Source organism: Macrotis lagotis, chromosome 4 (assembly GCF_037893015.1).
Source record: "Macrotis lagotis isolate mMagLag1 chromosome 4, bilby.v1.9.chrom.fasta, whole genome shotgun sequence".
Lineage (NCBI taxonomy): Eukaryota > Metazoa > Chordata > Mammalia > Peramelemorphia > Peramelidae > Macrotis > Macrotis lagotis.
Genome location: NC_133661.1, coordinates 104,978,713 through 104,990,761, shown reverse-complemented (window position 1 = coordinate 104,990,761; position 12,049 = coordinate 104,978,713). Strand labels below are relative to the sequence as shown.

The window sequence follows — 12,049 nt, the reverse complement described above, 5'->3', positions numbered from 1 at the left end:
ATTAAGGGTCAAGCGAGTAGTAGATATTAAGCTCTCCTTGGACTGGAGTAATAGGAATTTTTGTTTGGGGATTTTTTTTTCATTTTCTGGAATTTGTAATTAATTGTGTCCTGAATGTGTGTCTCTTTAGTTAATTAAAGTTGGTATTATGTATTTTTGGTTAGGGTTGCTTTTTTTTTTAACCTGAAAAGAGAGTGGGCAATGAACATCAGAAGAGATGACTAACAAGGTAATCGCCATGCAATTACAATGTGGGCTGCCAGGCCTGGCTCAGTCCTTGTGTTGTCTCTGCTTTTATCCAGACGCTACACTGAAATAATTCTGTTAATGATAACTAGGTTGCCTGCTTCATTTGTCACATTGCTACAAACCATGCAAAGGATATCTTTTGTATTCAAAAGCAGGAACCAGTTTGAGTCCTTGTACAATTAGCATGATTTGAGGTGGCTCTTTCTACCTCCTTCCCTGTCCTTTTGTCCTTTGTCAAACATTTCCTCTATAACCCAGTCAGTATTTCTGTAATATGAGAGGGTAGCAAGATAGTGTCTCTTTCTCGACTATTTCTCATCCTAATAATTGAAAGCTGAGGAGCAGCTTTAGAATATGAGTCAGGAAAATTTATCTTTTTAATTGCTGTATATGACCCCTATATGTTAGTCTATAAATACCCTGGAAGGCAAATCAGGAAAAGAAAGATTTTTTTTTTCAGAACAAGACATATTTGAGTGATGTCAACAAATATGTAAGTCAACAAGCATTTATTAAGTACCTACTGCATACCAAATTTTGTCTTAAGTAGTGGTGATACAAAAAAAGGCAAAAGAAAGTCTCTGCCCTCAAGGAATTCATAGAGTAGTGGAGGAGACAGTATCCAAATGACTGTATTAACAAAATGTACACAAAATAAATTGAAGACAATCTCAGAAGGAAGGTATTATCTTTGAGAGGGAACAAGAAATGTATATTACATATGGTGTTATTTTAGCAGAAATATGAAGAAAACAAGAGAAACTAGGATGTGGAGATGAGAAAGAAGAGAATCCCAGGTCTAGGGAATACCTAGTAGAAATGAATAAAATAGAGAGATGGAGTTTCTTGTATGTGAGAAATAGCAAACTAACTCATGTTTATATTGTGCTTTACTATTTCTAAGTTCTTTATACATTTTATTTGTTTCTACAATAACTTTGTGAGGGAGGTAATAGAGAAATTATCCGCATTTTGCATATGAGAAAGGGATATAAAGAATAAGTGACCTCTTAAGATAATGTGTCTATTAAGTAGTGGAATTAATACTATAAGACCAATGCTTTATATACTTTACTGCCTCTCCAGCATTTTTTTTCTGTGTGTGGAAAACTTATACCAGAATGATAATTTACATTTAAATGGATTATATATAAAAGTTTCAGCATTTTTTAAAAAAGGTATGCAGCATACTATAGTTATTAAAGGAAATGATTCTGAATTTGTCCAATCACTTCATACTGAAAATCAGATAATATAACAATAAGTCAGTTGATGTCGGACTGATGTGGAACTAAATCTTTGACAAAGAATAGTATGAACAGGTTGATTGGACAATTCATGCTTAAGATTCACTTTCATTTGAGATCCCTGAGGTCAATAAAGCTATTCATCATAATAGTCATGGCCTAAAAGAGCATTCTGAGTAGTGGTTATGTAAATGAATACATCTTGCTTACCTTGCTTCATTATTTTAGAAGTTGATATTTCATAGAATTATGCTATTCTAAACAACTTATATGTTATTTCCTATACCAACCTTTCCTAATCTCCCTTAGTTGGAAATACTTTGTCTTGAAATTTCTCTTTAATTTTTTTTGTTTTCACTTTTATATGTGTGTGTGTGTGTATTGATATTATATCTCTCTTCCCAGTAGATTTTAAGCTCTTTGAGGTGAGGGTCTATTGCATTTTGCTTTTGTATATATCTAGTACTAAGCACAGTATAAGTGATAAATAAATGTTAATTGAATTGAATTAGTATACAGGAATGTAATTTATTACATGTAATTTATCATCATTTAATCTAGTTTTTATAATTTTGATATTTTCTATTGAAATATAAACTATTTCATTTTCTATGATGTTATTTGGTGCTCTCTATGTCTATTATTTTCTCCAAATTATTTTCTCTAAAAAGGTCTTCATGATATAAAGTTTTGAGACTTTATTTCTTCCCAATCTTATGTTTTCTCACCTTTTGTATAGAAGTAATTATCAGATATACATTGGATGGTAAAACTGAGTTCTTCATAAACTTTCTCTCCTCTTCATCCTAAGCAACCAACATTGATATATAACCTCTCTCCTCCTTTTCCCAACCTCTAACAAAATGATGGATGATGCTTTTGTCAAAGTCAACCCTTCATGTGCACTTTACCCCATCCCCTCCCAACTTGTCTAGTAGATTGCCTTCTCAATCATCTCCCCTTTCCTGAACCTTAATCTATCAATTGGTGCCTTTCTTACTAATTTAAAAATATGTTTTTCTCCCCATCTTTAAAAAACCTTCAGATAGATACTACTATCTTTTCAAGTTACCATCCTTTATTTCTTCTGCCTTCTTAGCAAAACTCCTTGAAAAGTTGGGCACACTTGCCACCTGCCTGCACTGCTTTTTCTCTCATTTCTCAACTCTTTGCATTCTGGCTTTTGACCTCATCTCTCAACTGAAACTTCTTTCTTCAAAGTTTACAATGATCTCCTAATTGCCAGATCTCAGTTCTACTCTTTCTTGATCTATCTTTCTTCTCACTGGGTTTTCATGTCACTATTTTCTTCAGGTTCACCTCCTACAAATTTGGCCACTCCTCAGTTTCTTTGCTGTCTCATCATCCACATCACTCCTTCCTTAAATCTTAATATTCCTATAGTTCTGTACAGGGCCCTCTTCTCTCTTCTCATATGTTCTCTCGATCTCTCTCTCTCTCTCTCTCTCACTCTCTCTCTCTCACACACCATATTAGATTGATTTTAGATTAGATAAGCTATCATATCATTATATCCAGTCCTAGTTCTCTTTCCTGTGCTTCCATTCCAAATCATAAGTTGCCTATTGGATATCCTGGAAATACCTTGAGCTCCACATGTCTAAAATCTATCACCTTGCCCCCTAAATTTTACCCCATACTCTTCTAAACTTACCTACTTTGATTGAATGCACTACCAATCCTTCTAATGTCTTGAGTTCATAATTTTGGGATTATTTTGCATTCTACTTTTTTCTCATCCTACATATCCAATCAAGTGTCAGACTTATCATTTCTACTTCACAATGCCTCTGCCACCTAACCCCTTCTTTTTGTTCACACAGCTACTACCTTATCTCTTATCACAATAGCTTTCTAATTGTTCTTTCTTAAGTCTCTCCCCACTACACACTTCCATCAAAGTAATTTTCCTTAAGCATATTTGTGACCATGTGACTATTTAATTCCAATATCTTCCTCTTGCCTCTAAGATAAAAATATAAATTCCCCTTTTTACCCTTTGAAGCCCTTCTCAACCTTTCTCCAACCTATCTTTCCAACCTCACTGAATACTACTCTCCCTCCTGTACTCCATGATCCAGCCCACTCTGAGGGCCATGTGGCTTAGCTGAATAGCCTAATCACAGGCCTGGCTGCTTGGTTTATAGCTCTCAGTAAGAATTCAGGAATCCCTGTTGGGAGTCCCTTTGATAGTTAGTTTTAGTGCCAGGTAGTCAGTTAATGACTAAGGAAGCCCCCTCCCCCACTTGACTTACCCAGTGAATTCCTCCTGGGAAAATTGACCTTTGTTTTCTACAACTGAATTCATAGTACCATACTTCTCTAGCACTGATGTACCTGCCAATAGGTTGTCCTTCTCTTTAGGGACTCAGTTTATGAGCTAACAGAGGGTAATATTAGGGAAAAACCTAGAGACTATCTTCTTTTTATAGTACTAGAAAAGAAGAGATTGTTACAAATACTAGATACCAGTGCTGAAGTTCAGAAAATTTTTTTACTATAAGCATGTTGTTATTCCCATATCAGCCCTGAATGCAATCAGTTTAGAATGTCAAAAATTTATATTTAAAAATACATACTTACATTATAAAACCATTGTATAAGAAATATTAAGAATTGAAAAATTCAACTCTTTTTGCCTTTTTAATGCTATTTTATTTTTCAATTATATGCAAAGACAGTTTTCAACATTCATCTTTTTGTAAACTTTTGAATTCCACATTTTTCTATCTTCTCCCTTCCCTTCCCCTCTCCATGATAGCAATTAATTTGATAGAGATTATACATAAACAAACATGTTTATAATATTGTTAGCCATATTGTGAAAGAAGAATTATACTAAATGGGAAAAAACATGAGAAAAAAAGAAAAAAAAACAAGTTTTAAAAAAAAGTGAAAATAGTATGCTTTCAGTCTGCATTCAGACTCCATAGTTTTTTCTCTGGAAGTATATGGTATTTACCATTACAAGTCTTTTAAAATTATCCTTGATCACTGAACTGCTGAGAGGAGCTAAGTTCATTATAGTTGATTATCATACTACGTTGCTGTTAATGTGTATGTTGTTCTCCTGGCTGTGCTCACTTCACTCAGCATCAGCTCATATAAGATTTGCCAGGCTTTTCTGAAGAGCATCTGCTCATAATTTTTTTTATTTTTTCTATTGAAATTTTATTTTATTTTTCCAATAACTTGTAGTGATAGGTTTTCAACATTCATCCATTTGCAAATTTATGAGTTTCACATTTTTCTACCACCCTCCCTTTGCTCTCCCCTCCCCATGGTGGGGAACAGTCTAGTAAAAGTTGTACATTTACATTCATGTTTAACATATTTACATTTTAGTCATGTTGTGAAAGAAAAATTAGAACTAAGGGGAAAGAAAAATCCATGAGAAAAAAAGGAAAAAAAGATAAAAGAAGTGAACACAGTATGCTTATTCAGTATTCAAATTTTGTAGTGTTTTCCTAGCAGATGTCTCAAGATTGTCCTTGATCTCTGAACTGCTTAGAGGAGCTGCATCCATCATGGTTGATCATCTCTCAATGTTATTGTTAACGTGTACAATGTTCTTGTGGTTTTGCTCACTTTACTCAGTGTCAGTTCATGCAAGTCCATCCATGCTTCTCTAAAGTCCGATCTCTTAGTAGTTCTTTTTTTTTAAAGGGAACACATTTATTTTATAAGCTAAGAAGCAAGGGGAAAAAGAATGCACACGTGTGATCAAGGAAGAGGAGCTCCCCCCCCCCACCCAGACTCAGTTTTCTATTTGTCAAGCAGGTATCAAAGAGACAATAAATAAACAGTACAGCTGGAGGGAGGCATGTGGACAGGGAGCTTGTCCAGCAGGGCTCCAAGGGCTAGACCTCAGTGGCCTGGCCATTGATGATTCTGATGTGATGGATAATGTCCTGGATGGCTTCAGAGGTGGTGCCTTGGCCTCCAATGTCTGGAGTGTGCATGTTTTCATTGTCCATCAATGTCAAGACAGCCTTCCAGATGGAGGTGACATATGAGTGGAGCTTCAGATGGTCCAGCATCATGCAGCTGGCCAACAGGGTGGCCGTAGGGTTAGCAATGTTCCTATTGGCGATGCTTGTACCTGTGTTTCGAGTTGCCGTCTCAAACACTGCATATACATGTCCATAATTTGCTCCAGCCACAAGGCCTGGGCCTCCAACTAGGCCAGCACAGACATTATTGACAATGTTGCCATAAAGATTGTGGTGCATTGTGGTGTTGTCCACAATCATATTCTCAAAAGTTATATTAGGATAGCCTGCAGCTACCTCCTTACAGCACTGGAGAAAGAGGCCATCTCCCAGTTTCATGATGTTGGCCTTGTGCACAGCGGTCACTTTCTTGCGCCCAGTTTCCTGGGCCAGACGGAAAGCATACTCAGCAATGCGCAGGGACTTGGCCTTGGTGATGATCTTCAAGCTCTCCACTATACCTGAAACACTCTCATGTTCCAGGCTGCCGTATTCTCCCTCTGTATTCTCCCTAACAATGAGGATGCCTATGCCTTTGTGGCAAGTCACCACGTCTGGCAGGGTCTTACAGTGAATCACATTGGCATAGAGGTCTAAGCTGGTGCGGAGAATGTTGTTACTGGACTTATAAGACGGTGGCAGATTGTGGTTGGTTTCAATGTTTCCTTTCAAAGCTACACGATTGCGTTGGATGGCCATGATGGCATTGCGGATGATCTTCCTCATCAGCATTAGAACTCACTTGCACCTCTTCAAAATCCACAGGCACATAGGCATGTCTGAACACAGACTTGACATGCAGCATGAGCTCGGGTCCGATGTCATCACCAGGAATCATGGTCACAGTATGTTGGTCTCCATACTTGGCAGACGGAGGCTCCCAAGGGCGGCTAATAGCTCCTAGCTTTAAGATGGCCTTGCCATGCTGCTGGCACTACTTTAGTCGCCATAGTTGAAAGTCCTCTTATTAGTTCTTATAGAACATATTATTCCATAACATTTATTTGCCATAACTTGTTCCTGCTCATAATTTCTTACAAAACAATAGAACTTTATCACATTCATATGATACACTTTGTTCAACCATTCCCCAATTGATGGGCATTCCCTCAATTTCCAATTCTTTGCAGCTAAGAAAAGAGCTGCTATGAATATTTTCGTACATGTGGATCTTTTCTCCTTATAATTTATTCTAAATTGCTCTCCATAATAGTTGGATCAATTCACAATTCTACCAAAAATGTATTAGTATTCCAGTTTTCCTATATCCTCTCCAACATTGATAATTTTCTTTGAAAAATGCAACTCTTGATTTGGAAAGGAGTAGAATATTGAATCTGCAGAAAAAAATTTATCTAGATTCTGAAAAGCAAAAGGTTGTATCAATAAAAGTTCAAAGTAAAAAGTAAATTAAAAAAATAAAAAAGTAAAATTTAATTTGGAAATATGTTTTATGTTATTTCTTTGACTGATATAATAGAACTTTGTTATTTGAACAGAGCGGGTATTTTGTAAGCTGTTAACTAGGGCCAGGAAAACTTAGACCCTCTCTCCTATGCCTCAACAGAAGGGATAAACATCACTGCAGGCTTCCTGCATTCTGTTCTATGTTTAAGAATTATTAGAAACTTGAGTTCAACCATCTCTATCATCTTCTTCTGACTGCACTAACTTAAGAAAAAATGCCATTATAGTTAAATTCATGTTATGCTATAAAAGTTTTTATATCTGCTAAAAACATCTTCACAGAATTTTGGAGGTTTGGAACTATGATTAAGATTAAGATAAGGGGCGGCTAGGTGGCGTAGTGGATAAAGCACCAGCCTTGGAGTCAGGAGTACCTAGGTTCAAATCCCGTCTCAGACACTTAATAATTACCTAGCCGTGTGGTCTTGGGCAAGCCACTTAACCCCATTTGCCTTGCAAAAAACTAAAAAAAAAAAAAAAAAAAAAAAAAAGATTAAGATAAAAAACACAAATATCTTTCCCCTTACTTGGAGGTAATAGATATATCATTCTAGTTAAGGAGGTGATTTTACCTACTATTTGAAGCTAGTCTGAAATAATTATTTGACTAAATCAGTACCCAAGTCACCTATAGACTATGTAATAGTCTATGTAGTAGATTATGCAACTCAAGTAAAATGTTTTGAGTTCTGAAAGAGGAGTTTGAAGGACGTTTTTGATCTCTTGAAATAAGAAGACTTTTTGAAAAACCTTATGTATTTATTCTTTATGATAAGGAAACTGTAGGAATAAAATTACAGTATGAAATTCCCAGACTCCAAAGCAGAGGGATGGGAATGCAAAGTTGCCATGTGGAGCCTCTCACAGTCTCTCATCTTATAACTGAAAAGTCTCCTGAACAAATGAGAGAGTAGGTAGGGGCTATGTTATGAACACAAAAGGAATTGTGTTCCTTTAATCCTTTGGGTGATTTAAAAGGAAATAGAGAAAAAGTTATTGGGAGCTAGGAGTCCTGTATGAACTAATCAATAACAGTGGGCTTTCAGTTTTGAAGTTGCCAGAAATTTTTGAAATTTTAAATATTACCATTAGTGGTTATATAATCCAGATTTGATTTGATCTAAATTTGCCCTGAAACTAATTCACAATGAGGTTTAAATGTATTCTCCTATTAGGATAATTGCTATTTGGTATCAAGAAATTTATAGGTTGTGTGATCTTAGGCATCATATCTCCTCTATTTATCTCAGCTTACTAATTTGTAAAGTGGTTAAAAATAGTACCTGCCCCTAGGATTGTTGGGAAGACCAAATTGTATGGCTGTAAAGTGCTTAATGTATTAGAAATAGAAAAAAATCCTTTTTAACATCTGGATTTTTTGAGTTATAGATTAAGTTGTTAAAACTTTTTATTTACAAGTATAATAGATAATGTTAATAATTTTCTGTAAATTTTCTATAACAAAAATTTCCTAATATGTCCTCATCTGAGTATTTGAGAATCCACCTGCTAAAACAAATCCAGGAACAATTTGAACACAATTACAAAATACTTTTCACACAAAATCAGATCTACAAAAGTGGGTTGCCTGAGTCAATATAAAAAAAAAAATTACAATTCTCCCTAAATAAGTTTACTTATTCAGGTCATACCAATTAAGCTACCAAAAATTATTTTGCAGATTCAGAAAACAATAACAAAAGTCATCTGGAAAAACAAAAGGTCAAGGGAATCAATGAAAAAAAATGTAAAGGAAAGTAACTTAACTGTATCGGATTTAAAACTGTATTACCATAAAATGGTGTAATCTAATCATCAGAATAATCTGGTGCTGAATAAGTAATAGAATGGTGGATCAGTAGAATAGATTAGATACAAAGTACACAATTGTAAATGATCATGGTAATCTAGTATTTGACAACCTCAAAGATCCAAACTTTTGGTGTAAGAATTCACCATTTGACAAAAATTGCTGGGAAAACTGGAAAGCTGACACTAGGTCTCGACATCTCAGCTTGGCATCCTTGTTAAGGTCAAAATGGTTACATGATTTATACATAAAGGATGATATCATAGGGGAGCATAGAATATCTTAACTGTCAGAACTATGAATAAAGGAAGAATTTATGATCAAATGAGAAGGAAAGCAATACAGGAATAAAATTGACAATTTGAAATACATTGAATTTAAAAAGATTTGTACAAATAAATCCAATGGAGTCAAAATTAGAAGGAAGCAGAGAATTGGGGGGGGGGGTTATAGTAAATTTCTTTGATAAAGACTTTATTTCTCAAATATAGAGAACTAAGTCAAATCTATAAGAATATGAGACATTCCCCAACTGATAAATGATCAAAGGATAAAAAAGGCAATTTTCAGAAGAAGAAAACCAAATCTATCTTTAGTTATATGAAAAAAATAAATCACTATTGATTAGAGAAATGCAAATTAAAACAGGTCTGAGGTACTATCAGATTGGAGTATGATACAAAAGGAAAATAATAAATGTTAGAATGGATATCAGAAGTTTGGGACACTGATGGTGGAGATGTGAACTGATCCAACTATTCTGTAGAGCAATTTGGAACTTTGCCTAAAGGGTTTATGAAATTATGAATGCCTTTTGATTTAGCAATGCCACTACTAGGTCTGTTCCCTAAAGAGTTGAAGAAAAACAAAGAAAAGGACTTATATGTACAAAAATATTTATAGCAGCTCTTTTTGTGTTGACAAAGACTTGGAAATTTAAGAGATATCCATTAAATGGAGAAAGGTTGCATAAGTTGTGATATATGATTGTGATGGAATATTGTTGTATTATAAGAAATGATGATCAGGAGAAGAATCTGAGAAGACTAATATGAACTGATACAAAGTGAGCAGAACAAGGAGAATATTGTAACAGCAATATTGTATGATGGTCACCTGTGAATATTTCCAGCAATACAATGATCCAAAGACAATTCCAAGGGACTTTTGTTGTTGTTGTTGTTGTTGTTGTTTTTGCAAGACAATGGGGTTAAAGTGATTTGCCCAAGGTCACACAGTTAGGTAATTTATTAAGGATTTGAGACTGAATTTGATCTCAGGACCTCCTGACTCCAGAACCTATCTATCTGCACTCTATCTACTGCACCACCTAGCTGCCCCTTCAATGGATTTCTGGTGAAAAATGCTTTGGAATTCGGATGAAATCTGAATGCAGATCAAAGCATACTTTTTTAATCTATTTTTCTTGAGAATTTTTGGGGGTTTTTTGTTTTAGTTTTTTTCCTCTGTGTTTTCCTTTGCAACATGGCTAATATGGTAATGTGTTTGTATGACTGCACATATATAATCTATATCAAATTGCCTTCTCAAAGTGGGGGGATGGAGAGAGTGAGAGAGTTTGGAACTCAAAGTTTTAAAAAATCAGTGTTAAAAATTGTTTTTACATATAATTTGAAATTTTTTTTAAAAAAAGTTGGTCTTATCTGTGAAATGCAGAGTCCTAATATCTTACAAGCTTTACTGACAGTTTATAATGATTAAGTTCAAGAAATAGTGCTGGAGTCTTACAACAACCCAGTAACAGCAAAATTTCAAGTCCTAGCTCCACACCTAGGCTAGAATATGGTAACTTAATTTTGGTTGGGAATAATAATAATAATATATTTTAAGGTTTTATACATCCATAAATTCATAGGTCTATCTTGAAATTATAAAAAAAGGAGAGATTTACTTCATACCTCTGCCTAATTCACTTCACATCTCCACACTACCCTAATGCTTCTGCATAGTCATAAGAGTCATGAAACCTTAACTTCTTAGTATACTAGGCAACTCTTCTAAGATTAAACAAACTACAGGGTAAATCTTACTACTGTGTGGAAGAAGAAGCTATCTAGAGTAAGTTAAGAAAATGAAATACGTGTTCCTGACCTTGCCATCCACCTGCTAGTAAATATACTCCTTATATTACTATAAGGTGTCCTTTAAATATCTTGGATAGTATAGGAATAATTAGATAATGTTTTTAAAAAGTTTATTGGAAAACAACTATTATGTTAAAGATCAGATTAATTTAAAGATCATTTTTCTGTTATGGTTCAAAGAAAAATATTCCATGAATCAATTATAATTCGAGGAGAGTGACAACCTGTTTTTGTCTTTTGTTGATTGTTATAATTGAAGTTAAATAAGCATCTTTTTAGTCTAGTCCATCCACTTCGGAGAGCTGCTTCTGGGGAAAAATTGCCTGTACCATGTTTAGCACAACCCTTGCCCATATCATATATATATAAATGTTGGCTATTGTGATGACTTCATTCACAGAGATAATTATATAGTAAGATTGAGATGTGATTATTGATTATATCATGTAAATTAGGAGTCAATGTATTATATCTCTTTAGATTCTCTAGGTGCTATACTTCAGCATAGTCATAATCCCTGTTAAAATTCTCTGGGACAGCAGTGTGAGGAAATGGGGTCAATACCGACACCAGACTTCCTAGAGGCTTTTACTTAGGTCAAAAATCATAATACCCTACCAGTCCTCTACCTGGAAAGTAGGGAACTTTTATAACAACAATTTAGAATATTAATGCAGCATTGACCTAACAATAATAGTTGTGAATTTAAATCAGTAGAACCTTAAATGTATTTCCCAGTAATTTTAATGCAAGATTCATTTGTCTCATATGACTTCATTTATGAGACATATATATATGTATATATATATATATATATTTCTATTAGGATAACTAATAAATTGATCATGCTTGGAATCTTGTCTCACAGTTTACCTTCATTTTCAAACATAAATAACGCTGTGGGTGGAGCTATGAATTGATTCAACTACCCTGGAAAGCAACTTGGAATTATACAAAGAAAATGATTAAGGTATCTATATACTTTTTGATTTAGAGATTTCATTCTTGTGCTCCACTCCCCATCCCCCCACACCCACACCCATGCCCAGGAGGGCAGAGATAGAAACATCATATATACAACAAAATTTTTATGCTAGCATTTCTTATAGCCAAAAAAGGTGAAATATAGCAGATGTCCATCAACTGAAAAATAGTTAA

The 12,049-nt window shown here is 34.6% G+C and overlaps 1 pseudogene; it reads right to left on the bottom strand.

The window, feature by feature from the left end:
• Window positions 1-5,377: 5,377 nt before the first annotated feature.
• Window positions 5,378-6,459, bottom strand: LOC141519983 (isocitrate dehydrogenase [NAD] subunit gamma, mitochondrial-like; annotated as a pseudogene).
• Window positions 6,460-12,049: the final 5,590 nt, after the last annotated feature.